The sequence below is a fragment of the Lontra canadensis genome, unplaced genomic scaffold (assembly GCF_010015895.1).
Source record: "Lontra canadensis isolate GAN:19392208 unplaced genomic scaffold, GSC_riverotter_1.0 scaffold3, whole genome shotgun sequence".
In the NCBI taxonomy this organism is placed as follows: domain Eukaryota; kingdom Metazoa; phylum Chordata; class Mammalia; order Carnivora; family Mustelidae; genus Lontra; species Lontra canadensis.
Window position 1 is genome coordinate 21,218,610 of NW_022630997.1, and position 12,534 is coordinate 21,231,143.

The 12,534-nt window shown below is 45.5% G+C and overlaps 1 protein-coding gene across 7 annotated transcripts in view; it reads left to right on the plus strand.

Annotated features, from left to right (window-relative positions):
• BLNK (B cell linker) overlaps positions 1-12,534 on the plus strand; it is an 89,699-nt gene that overhangs the window by 1,245 nt on the left and 75,920 nt on the right. The window lies entirely within an intron of this gene.

A 12,534-nucleotide genomic window follows, 5' to 3' on the forward strand; every position in this document is an offset into this window, starting at 1 on the left:
AAGGAGGCACCTCAGTCTTTCCCTTGGTCTGGAGTCATTACACCTCATGGGAGGGGGGCAGGTAAATCAATGAAAGTAATAAGTGACTGAATGAGTATAAGAAAGGAATTGGAGTAGCCAGGAAAGGTTTCATGGAGAAGATGCTTCAAGAGCTAGGTTTGAGAGGTGGGTGAGACAAAAGTCTGTGATGATTGGAGGAAAAGCAATGAGCTGGGAGGAAGGAAATAGAGAAACTGACACTTGGGGCTGGCCTTGAGTACAGTTCATTGTTGGGATGATGAAAGTGTTCTGTTCAACAGAGGATATGGAGTAGAACTCCAAAAGGTCCTGATAAGGTAGGATGTGTAGGGTGGGGCTGGCTCACAAAGGACGGTGAGGGCTCTACCCATGGGGGGGTTAGAGAATGGTTTACAGGGTTAGAGATGTCATGCCAGCAAGCTTTCTAAAGGGTGAGAGGATGGCTTGACTAGAGGGGCAGGGAGCTGGGGACAGGGAAACTCTGTAATGCGGGCATTTGGCATTACAGGCCTAGATTTGGGACACACCAGTGAGAAGGGAAAGGAAAGGAGCAGTAGGAAAGACATGCCAAAGCAAATAACAAGGCATGGATATTATGGCTTCTCTCAAATGAGTAAGGGGGGTTTAAAAAATCCTTTCCAAACATTCCATAACCTAGAGCTATAGGAAGCCTTTAGAACCCCTTTTAGGAAATCCAAATGGGAATTTAAATAAAGAAAGGCAATAGAACCTGAATCACTTTATGATCTTCCCCCCCACCCCTGACCAACCCCCTCTGGACAAAGTCCAGCTTAATCACAGAGTGGTCAGTAGGCAAGATGCAACTATAGATGATAGGGTAGGAAACCAAAATTATATTGTGAATAATCATACACCACATTCATCTGCTTAGACAGAAGGAACTTTTTTTTTTTCCCACTTGGTTACTCAGTTATCCTTACAGAATTGGCCTGTTTTGGTAAAATGTGCACTGTTGACGTGGAACTTTTCAAAGAAATGAAATTGTAAACACAATGGACTTGAAGCACCATCTTAAATCTTTTTTGTAATTGGATGGGATGGTGTGGAATAGGGAAATGAAGTCCTTGATCCCTCTGGTTTGCGTCCTCTGTCCTGACCAGTTAATGCCAGTTCAGAAGGAGGTTGCCCAACTGCAATTATTTGGCACAAGGTACTAATAGAAGTGAAGAGCTGTGTTTATATCCTTAGAGCCTATCAAAATCCTTGGAACCTATCAAAAGCAAATCAGGATTTGCTTAAATTTTTAGCCACAAAAATAGAGAGATAGTGAGTGTCCATCAAGGATACATCGTGATCCTGGTATAGTAACAATTATTAGCTTAAAATTGTAGTCAATAATATCATTGTTATTCTTTCTTATTAATTCTGTAGGTATGCAATTGATCCTTGATAAAGTTTATGTTCATTTTAGTTCTTCTTTTTAGTTCTTTTGGTTATGTTACTTATTGATTGTGACACCTGTGGCATTCAGCTTTGCAAGGACTGTAGACATGACGAACACCCCTCCTCTGCCTTATTCTAAGTGGCTAACACAACTGTGGAGCACAGAGGGTCCTGTCTTGGGGGTTTGGGTCTCACTGATAGGATGCTTGGAGATCTAATCTCACAGGCTCTGGGACATGACTTCTCTTCTCAGGTCTTGGAATCCTCTGTTGGAATTTCCAGTTACTTGATTTTTCAAATTCAGTTCTTCAGAAACAAATTCACTGAGGTGTCTGGCTGGTTCCAGGGGTAGAGCATATGACTCTTGATCTCAGGGGTGTGAGTTTGAGCCCCACCCATGTTTGGGTGTAGAAATTACTTAAAAAAAAAAAAAGAAAGAAATTCACCTTCTTTTCACCTTTCAGCCCTAGCTCCATCTCTGATATTCCCTGTTTCTGTCAGTGGTATCGTCATCAGCCCTAACCCTGGTTCATCCCTGTCTGCACCTCCATTCACCTACCACACCCTTTAGTCTTTTCTTTTATGATGCTTCCATATAGTCTATATAGTCTACATATGGCTTTTCTATCACATCATCCTGGATAGGTCCTCATCTCTGCTGTGTCCCCCATCTTCAAAATGAGTTTAGACCAATTTCCAAAGCCCTATCTATTCTAATCCTGTGTGATCCTTCAGACATGAAGATCATTCTCTGACCCCACTGTTTAGAGACAGGCAACTTTCAAAGATTTTATCCCAAGGCCCCCAGGAAATATTTCCTGATTGAATCATCAGTCTCTGGAAGCTGTCCATTCCTAAACTGTGGGGCCAGAGAACACAACTAGACAGCAGCAAAGGAAGTCACCTAGAAGGTTGCTGTGATGTATTTAGAAGGACAATGCAGTTGGAGTCCCAAAGGGTCGAATTTCTATGGCCAGTTAGTAGCTTTGGGTCCGGAGGAAGTCACTCAGCTTCTATAAGCTTCAGTTTCCTCAACTGTCAAATGAAACTAGAGATGCCTTCCTCGCAGGCTCATTATGAAGACCAAGTAAGACAACATGGGTTGAAGGGCCCAGAATGAAATTTGCCTCATGGTCAGTATAACAAGTAAATATAAATAGGAAACGCAATAACCAGTATCAACCCACACATCATGAGTGACCATTTGGTGTCTCTTTTCTGACTCATGGTAATGGATCCAACCCCCTTTAACTGGAATGGCGAGCAAAGCAGGAAGCTGCCCAGGGGCTCATGGAGCAACTCTTGAATATCTATGTGTCTGGGAGCATATCTCTTCTCATTCTTTGTAAGTTTAAGACAGAGCCCAGTGCTGATGTGGGAGGGCGAAAAGAAGGCACAGGATCTAATGGTAGAAATAAGACAGACTTAACAGGAAGTACTTCTCTTCACACTGCTCCCCTGCCTTATGTCAGCTGAGAATCTGCTCAACTGGGACACCCTGTGTCATTCCAGTGAATGGAATCCTCAAATAAGACCTCTTTCTCCTTGTGGGCAAGCTGACTGGAGTCACATTACTAGAATTTGTTTAGTGTTTGTAGCTTTCAGGATCATTGGCTAAGAAAACTCAAGGCACTTTACCTCACCCACGCTGGGCATGGTTGTGCCAGGAAAACCCTAAGTCATAGTCCACACATCCAAGGCACCCTCTCTCCTGGATCCAGTGGTTGCCTGCGTGCTATAGCTGGATGACTCCATTCTCTTCATGCAACTGGCCTCCCAGTGTGCTGCGATACACTTAACTAGGTTTTTTTTTTTTTTTTTAAGATTTTATTTATTTATTTGACAGAGAGACAGATCACAAGCAGGCAGGGAGGCAGGCAGAGAGAGAGGAGGAAGCAGGCTCTCTGCAGAGCAGAGAGCACGATGTGGGGCTCAATCCCAGGACTCTGGGATCATGACCTGAGCTGAAGGCAGAGGCTTTAACCCACTGAGCCACCTTGGCACCCCTTAACTAGGTTTTTAATGTTATTATCATATTGCAGCCAGGCCTCCTACATCAGTGGATTAGAGGAGTCTGGGCTGGTACCAGACGCTTCAGGGCACACATTTACATATAGTCTCTTGATTTTCCCCCACAGAGGACCAATCTTGTCTGTTTGGTGGAGAATCTACTGTTTGGCTCATTTTCAGAGAGGATATTAGTATTGCCCTCATGCAGTGGCCGCAAAGAATCTAAGCTTGTCAAAGAATATGAATAAGAAAAATTGAATGAGGACGTCTGGGTGGCTCAGTTGGTTAAGCATCTGTCTTCATTTGGCTCAGGTCGTGATCCCAGGGTCCTGGGATCGAGTCCCACATCGGAATCTTTGCTCAGCAGGGAGCCTGCTTCTCCCTCTCTGCTTGCTGCTCCCCCTAGTTGTGTGCTTTCTCTCTGTGTCAAATCAATAATCAATAAATAATCTTAAAAAAAAAAGAAAAATGGAATGATAGCTTGCTGCAGGGAAACAGAGCTCTCTATGATTATTAGTAACCCCCTAAAAGCATGCTTCTGCTGCCCTCCCCAAAGGCATGGCTGCATCATTTAGATCAGTGCTTCCCACCGGGGGCACTTTTGCCCTCCGGAGGACAGTTGAATATCACCATTGGGGAGGGGGGTGCTACTGGCACGGAGGAGGTAGACACCAGGTGTGCTGGTGAGCACCCTGCATTTACAGAGCAGTGCTCACAGCAAAGAACTACCTGTCCCCAGATCGCTAGTGCTGCTGTTGAGAAACTGACTCAGACCAAGTAAATGAATTCTGTCTGGAACTGGAAGCACTTCTTCATTTATACATTCTTACAAAGGCAGAATGTAGTTGTTTAAAATATGTAATATTTATCTTTGCAATTGATGTGCCTCTGCTCACTGGGCTGATTTTCCTCTATCCGGGATGGTTTGGGTGAGGTGTTGCCAAGGAGAAGGGCTTGAGGTGTTGGGCCTATATTTCAATGAGTTGGGTTTTTGTTTTTGTTTTGTTTTAAATTAGTGTCAAGCGAAACTAGATTCCATAAACTATGTGAATGACTGGGATATATGTTGTTCTCTCCTTGGTACAGATATGAGAGCAGGAAAGATCTCCAGACATAAGGTCATCTTGGAATAGTCTCTGTTTCTACCTCTGTAACCAGACTAGGTACACCATGAGTGGAAATCCTTAGAGTTTGGGTAAAAAGCAAATTTAGTGATAACATAGCTGTTAGGCTGTCCATAGGGCTCTGATCCTATGGCCAAACTCTGGACAGAGGTGGATATGCTATGCTTGTCCTAGAGCAGAATGTGTTGTCCTGAGGTCCATGGGCAGAGCATTATGGGATAAAAGATCGAGGGGTCGGGGGGGAGATGATCTGTATCTGTCCACCCCTTAACGTCTTCTCAGTCCCATGTGAAGATCCTGCCATGGAGTCTGTGTGGCACGGATCGGAATAACTCTGCCATCACCTAGGATAGGTTCTGCTGCTGCTGCAGTGTTCATCCTTTCTTGCCTGGTCTCTCCCTGGGGCCACTGGTGCATATTTTGTGTTGTTTGGGTGTTGAAGAGGCAACTTTTCAAAAAAGAGTTTATGCCAGCTCTATTGTAAATTTATCCTATATCCCGCCTCCCACAACTCTTTAAGTTCATGTTGATCTTTTCCAGAGGTGAACAGTTTGCCTAATTCTCTTGTGCTATTGAGAACAGTGAGAGGCTATGTATGGGAGGGGTCCAGACTGGCGTGGGGCTGCTGTATGTGGTAATGTCAGATGCTCAAGGTTCCTGGGTGACCCTAGATCCTGCTTCTGCGCCAAAGGGGCAGCAATGCCCTTGTCCCCTGTAGCCAAGGAAACCATGTGAGTCAGCTTAACTAGACTCTGTCTCTGTAGGCTAGTATATGCATTGTTTCTCTTGCTTTGTCCTTCCCATCTGCCAGTCCCCCGCCCCCACTTAAATCTCACTGACTTGGGATCATTCTGCTTCTTTCACGTGATCCTGTGTCTCTCTATTCACTCAGGGTTGTTGATGTCTAAGCCTCAGGGACAGCTTTAGTAATCTCACTGCACATACTTGCTGGAGTCCCAGGGCCCCCAGGGTCCAGCACAGGATCAGAGGTTCAGAGGATGGCACATCTGTTGCTCCAGAAGTGGGCCCCACCTGCTGATTGGATAGAATTCCAGCCCTCGTGTGAGTCTCGCCTCAAGATCAATGGAGTGGTGAACCCTGAAGTGGGAGCCTGACTTGCAGCTTCTGGGTCCCAGGGCTTCAAGGCTCCCAGCACGCTGCAAGGAAGGGTTTTTGTGCTGCACTCTGATGCTAGAGCACACATGGCTGGCAGTGCAAACCCTCTCTCAGGGAGCCCTACCTCAGATCCATAGCTTCTGTTGTGTGTGAACCTCCCTATTGGCCCGAGTGTTCTTCTCACATCCACGAGCAGGCTAGTCTACCTTCCCAGCCTGTACCTTGTTCTCCAGCTGAGGGATGGCTGCTCCCACGGAGCTCCTGTAAGTCCCTGACCCTCTGGGCTAGACCCATATCCTCCTGCCAGTCCTACCTCACCTTCCCTTTTGAAAGGGTGTGTATGGGCATCTTCACCTGCAGGCTTATTTTCGACTGGATGTTTTTCCAACCCTTGAACAGCATTCTGGTCTAGACCCCCAATGAGGCCATTTCCCCAGTCCAGCAGGCCTTGGTTTCAGTGCTCGCTGAATTCAAAAGCCAGACAAGGGAGCAGCATAAGGAGTAAGTTGCTTCTCCTTGATGAGCCACACCTCTCCGGTGTGGCCACTTTCCTAAGAAAGGATCACATCACCCCAGGGGTGTCGTTGTCTCCCAGCAAGCTAGCTTTCGGTTTTACCCCCATGGAGCCGTAGAGGGGACATGCAGCCAAGATCCTTGAGCTCCTGAGAAGGGTGGTCATGCAGCCACACAGGCCCCATGCTCCCAGAGCCCCCTACTTGGTTGAACTCTCTGCTCTTGCTGTCCTATAAGTCTTAATAATTTTGGACAAGAGGCCCTGCCTTTTCATTTTACACTGGGCCCTAGAAATTATGCAGCCAGGGCTGGCCATAGGTTCCCTGAGCCTGTTCGCCCTGCTCTAAGTAAGGACACAGACATCAGTGGGGAAGCTCCTGCCCAGATCACAGAGGTTTCCTGGCAAGGACCCGATTGGCCCTCTCTTTAGCTCCTTTATTTTGGAGGCAAGAAGGCTGAGGTCCAGAGAGGGGAAGTTCCTATTCAAGCCCACACCAACAGAGCCCACTCCAGAACCACATCTCCCTGTTTGCCTGGGAGGAGAGGGGAGAGCATCCACCCCCCCCCCCCCGATTTATTAACCCTGTGTCACTTACTGGCCAATCAGCTCAGTCTAGCTTAGTGTGTATTCTATATTTTCCCTAGGCATTTTTTTTTTTTTAACTAAAAGACAACTAATTTGCTGGTAAGAAACCCCAGTGAAGCCCCGCAGAGCCATGCCCATCAGGATTTCAGCCTTTGATGTGTTTCCCAGTCCAGACTTGAATTCCATGCTGACCCAGGCACGTCTGGTGTCTACAGATACGTATTTTTCAAAGAATGCTCCCACAATAGTTTATGTCATCTGAGAGCGAGTTGTAATTATAAAGAGAGGAGTTGGTCTTACACATAGACTGAGTATAGAGGACTAGTGTGGTATAATTGAAGAAGGGCTCAGAAAGGTGTTTTTGCTGTACTGGAAAGATGATCTTTGAAATCAGGCAAGCCTGGGTTAGAATACTTCTCTGTACTTCCTACCTCGTGGTCTTTGAGAAGGCCACTTAATCCCTTTTCGCCTCAGCTTTTCCATCTGGAAAATAATATCCTATATTATTAAAACAATATGTAACATAATAGGGGTGTTGAAGCAGGGAATGTATTAGACAGAGGGGAAGAGCTCAGTGGATGCTTCCTTCCCCCAAATTGTGTCATTAGAGAGGCATCCATGTGGGTAAGGCGGTGTGTCGCAGAGTCGTGGTTCAAAATTGAACCTCGCTAAGGGTAATAGTCCAAGGCATCAAGGCAGTGTCTGCCCCCAGCGTCCCTGTGGCTGGAGAGCAGATTGCTGGGCTCTTCTCTCCCACACAGAGGTGGCTCGGCCAACAGTTGCTGGGCGGAGAGAAAGGAGAACTGTTTAGGAAGAAACTGGTGATAAGGAGGGAAAGGTCAAAGGAGGGAGACCATTGCTAAGCCGAGGGAGCTGGGGCTGGAGGTCTGTGGCTAAGAGTGCTCCCTGGAGGGTGCAGACCTGAGCTCAAAGGTGGAAAGAAGTGTCCTCCCCATCCAATTTGTTGTTTTTGTTATTGACTTTTTAACTTCACTAGGTTCAAAGTATAAAAAGCTGAAGGTAGACGAATCATCTCTTAAGCACGTGAGACGTGCGGAATGTGCACAGTTGATCCCCCGCAGGAAGGAGACAGTCATTTTATTCCAGTGCAAATCACTGTGATAGAGTAAAATACAAACAGGAGAACTATACTTTCAAAAAGAAAATGCCAAATGTAATACAAAATCCTTGAAAAACTGGCACCTTGATGTCTGTGTGACTATGTTGCCTTTTATACTGTCTTTACAGCCTTTTCAGGGTCAAAGTTGTTGTTTTTTTTCTTTACAATAGAAAGTCTTTTCATTTCCTATCATCTCCATATTAAAAAATGATCACATTTGCAAACTAGTTACAGACGACTGGGCCTAATACACCTGATGAATGCTGAAAACAACCTCTCGACATGATTAAAACAAGAGCAATTTGGGCAAATACCTCCAAATAAAATAGGGGAAAATCTGCTTTGAAACTGCTAATGAGGGACACCTGTTTAGCATCTGCCTTCTGCTCAGGTCGTGATCTCAGGATCCTGGGATTGAGTCCTGCTGAGCAAGGAGCTTGCTTCTCCCTCTGCCTCTCTGCCCACCACTCCCCCTGCTTGTGTGCTCACTCTCTCTTTCTGACAAATAAATAAAATCTTTAAAAAACAAAAAAAAGAAAAGAAAAGAAAGAAGCTGCCACTGACCATTTTACATGCATGAGGTTTCCTTTTGGGGTGATGCAAACCTTTGGCAACTAGACAGTGATGGCGGTTGTGAGTATTGTGAACTTCCTGAAGGTTGCTGCCTTATACACTTTGAAGTGGCTGAAATGGTGAATTTTACATTAGGTGTATCTTATTGCAATAAAAAAATTGATAATGAAGTTATTTCTCATACCTACCATAAAATATTATATTTCGGGGACCCACGATTGTATTGTTGTTTGACAAATTAGATACGGTTTCAAAGTGTTTTTTAATGTATTATGAATAAGCGTTTCTGGATGGTTTTAAAAAATTGCAATGGTTCTTTCCACTTCAATCCCTACACCTGATAGTCTCCAATATCTCTTTTTACTCAGATCTCAGTGAAATGAGCTTAACTGAGTAATTTTTTCAAGGTATTGGAAATACTGTTCCTCAAAATCACTCTTTATTCCCTGAAAATATCTTTGCTTTTAGCTATTGAAATGGATGCCCAGAAAAGTGGGTGGCAATGTTATATTCTACCACGTAGACATAGGTGAGACTCATTTTTTTCCCCATCAAGGTTGATCTTTAAAGGAACAAGCTCAAATTCTATTTTTTTTTTTAATTTTATTTATTTACTCGACAGAGATCACAAGTAGGCAGAGAGGCGGTAGAGGGGGGCGGGCAGTAGGAAGCAAGCTCCCTCTGAGCAGAGAGTCCAACATAGGGCTAGATCCCAGGACCCTGAGACCATGACCTGAGGCGAAAGCAGAGGCTTTAACCCACTGAACCACCCAGGTGCCCCACAAGCTCAAATTCTGAAAAACACATTCCTTCTCTAGTATCACGTAGGCTTACCTTTTCAGCATTTTCTGAATCATGATTAAAATTACGCATCATATCGTCTTACAAATTTATTGTTTCGGAGTCATCAGTCCCACATGGTAATTTTCATGCTGGTGAAGGAGAGACCGTGAACATAGCAAAATTTCCGCCATGTGCACTGTGTTAGAACCAAGAGCGTACCAAAGCTGAGCACGATGACAGGATTAAATAACATGACCTCTGGGGACTCTTCCAAACTGACAGTCTCTCATCTGTGGATACAGGAGCCTCCTGGAACTTTTTGGGGTTTTGTAATTTGCTTGTGTATCATTTTGGGAAAGAAATTTCCCTTTACCTAACCCCTCCCTGCTCCACGACTGGCTGAGCGCAGGGACCAGCAAGGTTGCCTCGGGGCCCAGAGGAAGGAAAGGGCTGCATCCCTGGAGGCCCCAAAAACCAGGGAGAGGGAAGAGCTGTGACAGATTCTACTGTCACACTAAGTGGAAAATCTTCTAAGAACTTTTTAAAACTAGTTTAGCATATTTTCTTTGCCTTTTCAGCAGTCTCAGGATGCTGCATCCCACGCCTAGCTGTCTCTGATAGAAGAGAGAGTGCCAGGATTTTTTTTTTTTTTTTTAAAGGATTCAGGGTATCGGTAGGACCATCCCTACTCCTGCTTATGCCAAGTCAGCCCAGTTTGTGTCTGCTTATAACCCAGACCAGCAGTTCAGACATGCCAAAGACGACCACAAAATACTTGCAGATCTTGGTAGGAAAAAGAAGGAAAGAAACGGTAGAGTGTTTGGGGAAACTTGAATTACTTTCTCTAGTTAATGGGCAGTTAAGAAGTCTGACCGTGAGGTGCTCACAGGTAGGGGCACGCAGTACTCAACTCCAGGGCTCCTAGGTGATCTTTCTGACTAGGGTGCTGAGAAGGGATGCATGGGGATGTGGTGTTCAGGTCTCTCTCCATGAGTCCAGCCACTCTGCTTCTCGACATGTCCCAGACCCCAGAGGGCCCCTGACCACATTCCCACCCTCCCCTAACCTGTCTGCACTACTCTCTCCCTTCCTCTTTGTTCTCTGCCCCTCCCTAAAGACAGAAAAGGCCCCTAGGAGCCTGTGCTGCCCTCTGGCAACAAGTCAGCTCTTGGGGACCAGCAGCAGGGCAGTAGTGGGGCACATGTGTCCCCAGTAAAAACTGCTTCATTGGTAGCAGAATTGGAGGTCTTCTCTAGGGACAGAGAGACAGAAGTGCCCAAAGAGGCACGTGCTGAAGCCCATCACCTGCCGGGGGGAGGGGTCAGGCTGAAATCAGCCTGCACAGGTTATCCAGGGCTGTGTGGGAGCATGGGCCCTGGGGTCAAAAGCCCTGGTTTTGAATCCCAGCTCTCATTTACTAAGTGTAGGACCTGGGGCAAATTACTTAACTTCTCTGAGAAAATATTTTCTCACCTACAAAAACTGAGATTATCACAGCAATGTGAATATACAATGTGTATGTGAATACATTGGGGATTTAGACACTTAGAGGTAATTAAGATGATACATTTTATTTTTTCATCACAGTAAACAATGAGGATAATAAAAGGACCTAGGTCACAGCGTTGTGAGGGTTAACTGAGGTAGTGCATGCAAAGCACCTGGCACATAACACGTGCTCACTAAACACTGGCTTCTCCTGCCGTTGTGGAGTCTGACCACCTGCACGGCTTCCCGGGCTGGGACTGTAACCGTGGGTTGTGAGCTATGGCCCAAGAAGGTAGAACAGTCCCTGCCATGGAAAAGCTGAGCCTCCGGCAGGACCCTCAAGCTGTGTATGGAAAGGGAAGGAACAGGATGTGATGGAAAGAACTGGGGGAATCTTTAGCTAATCAATCTTGGGGCAATGGCAACATTTCTCTAGAACTTAGTTTCCTCCCTTATAACAAGAGGGGATTGACCCAGGATATTCCTAAAGTCTCTTCCACTGCCCAATATCTGTGACTACCTTAATGACAGGCAAACCTAGGAGTCAGGGTTCCCAAGCTATGTAGTCTGAAACAAGCATCATGATCTCTCTGGGCCTAGAGATCTATATCTGTGAAATGGGGCAGGGGTGCTAACTCAGCCTTGGGAGGCTTCCTCTACCATGGAAGGGGCTGCCAAAACTTCTGTGCCATCTCCAGCTCGGACTCACTTTCTAGAAGGAAGAAGCCCGCTGGGCTGCTGCATTTGCAAATCTAAACATAGCACCCATGATGCCAGAAGTGTTATAAATCTGGCATAGATAGAAGTAGAATACAGAGCTGTGGAAGACCTGGGCGTCCATGTAATCCAGTCTTCTCAGTTTACGAGAGAAAATGAGGCACTGAGTGACAGCAAGAATTGCTCTGATGGGCACAGCCAGGAATCAGCAGCAATTGGAGTAGAATCCACCTCTTTGGACTCCAGTCCTATGCGGCCTCCTTCCTGTGCCCAAGAAATTATCTGGAAGGGGGAAGGAGCCACTTAAGCTGGGCCTTGGGCTGAGGGGATGGAATGAGAACAATTGTGGGTTCATAGAATTGGGTTAATTAGGTCTAAAAATGACTGGTTGCGTCCAAATTGTGAAGGCCTTTGAATACCAAGCAAATGAGTTCATACTTCATCATGCGGGAAATGGGGAGACCTTGAAGTGGGGCATCGTGGGGCACCATGATGAATAAGGGCAATGTAAGAAAATGCATTTAGAGAAACAGAGAAATGGAGGGAGACCAGTGGGGCAGCCACAGGCATCATCATTGCCACAGGATCACGGTGGCTGTGACCGCAGGGGCAGGCATGAAGAGACAGAGACAGATAAGGTCATCTGAGGTGAACTGACACAACTGATGATGGGAGATGAACAGTCAGACAGAAACAAAGGGTCCCAAAAAAGCCCAGAGGTTTCAAGCCTGAGGATCCAAGGGTATCAGATTATAAATTCGGTTGTCTTCTTATTCTCTTCCTTATCAGAAGCCTTCAACTTTTTATAATATGCTTGTGTTGAAATTTTAACAGCAAAAATAAAATGTACTATAGAAACGATGAGTAGCATCCTAAAAAGAAATTCTGAGTCAATGATAGATCATTTAAACAGCTTAGAAAGAGAAAGTCAGACAAAGGATCAGCAGATCCGATGACGATGGTCATGTTTTTAAAAATTCATTCATTGTGTACAGTAGTTAAGAGAGCAGATGTTTTCTTCTCTTCTGTATGTATATCAAGAACAATGTTAGAGAGATTGCTACTCCAGAATGATCTTAGGA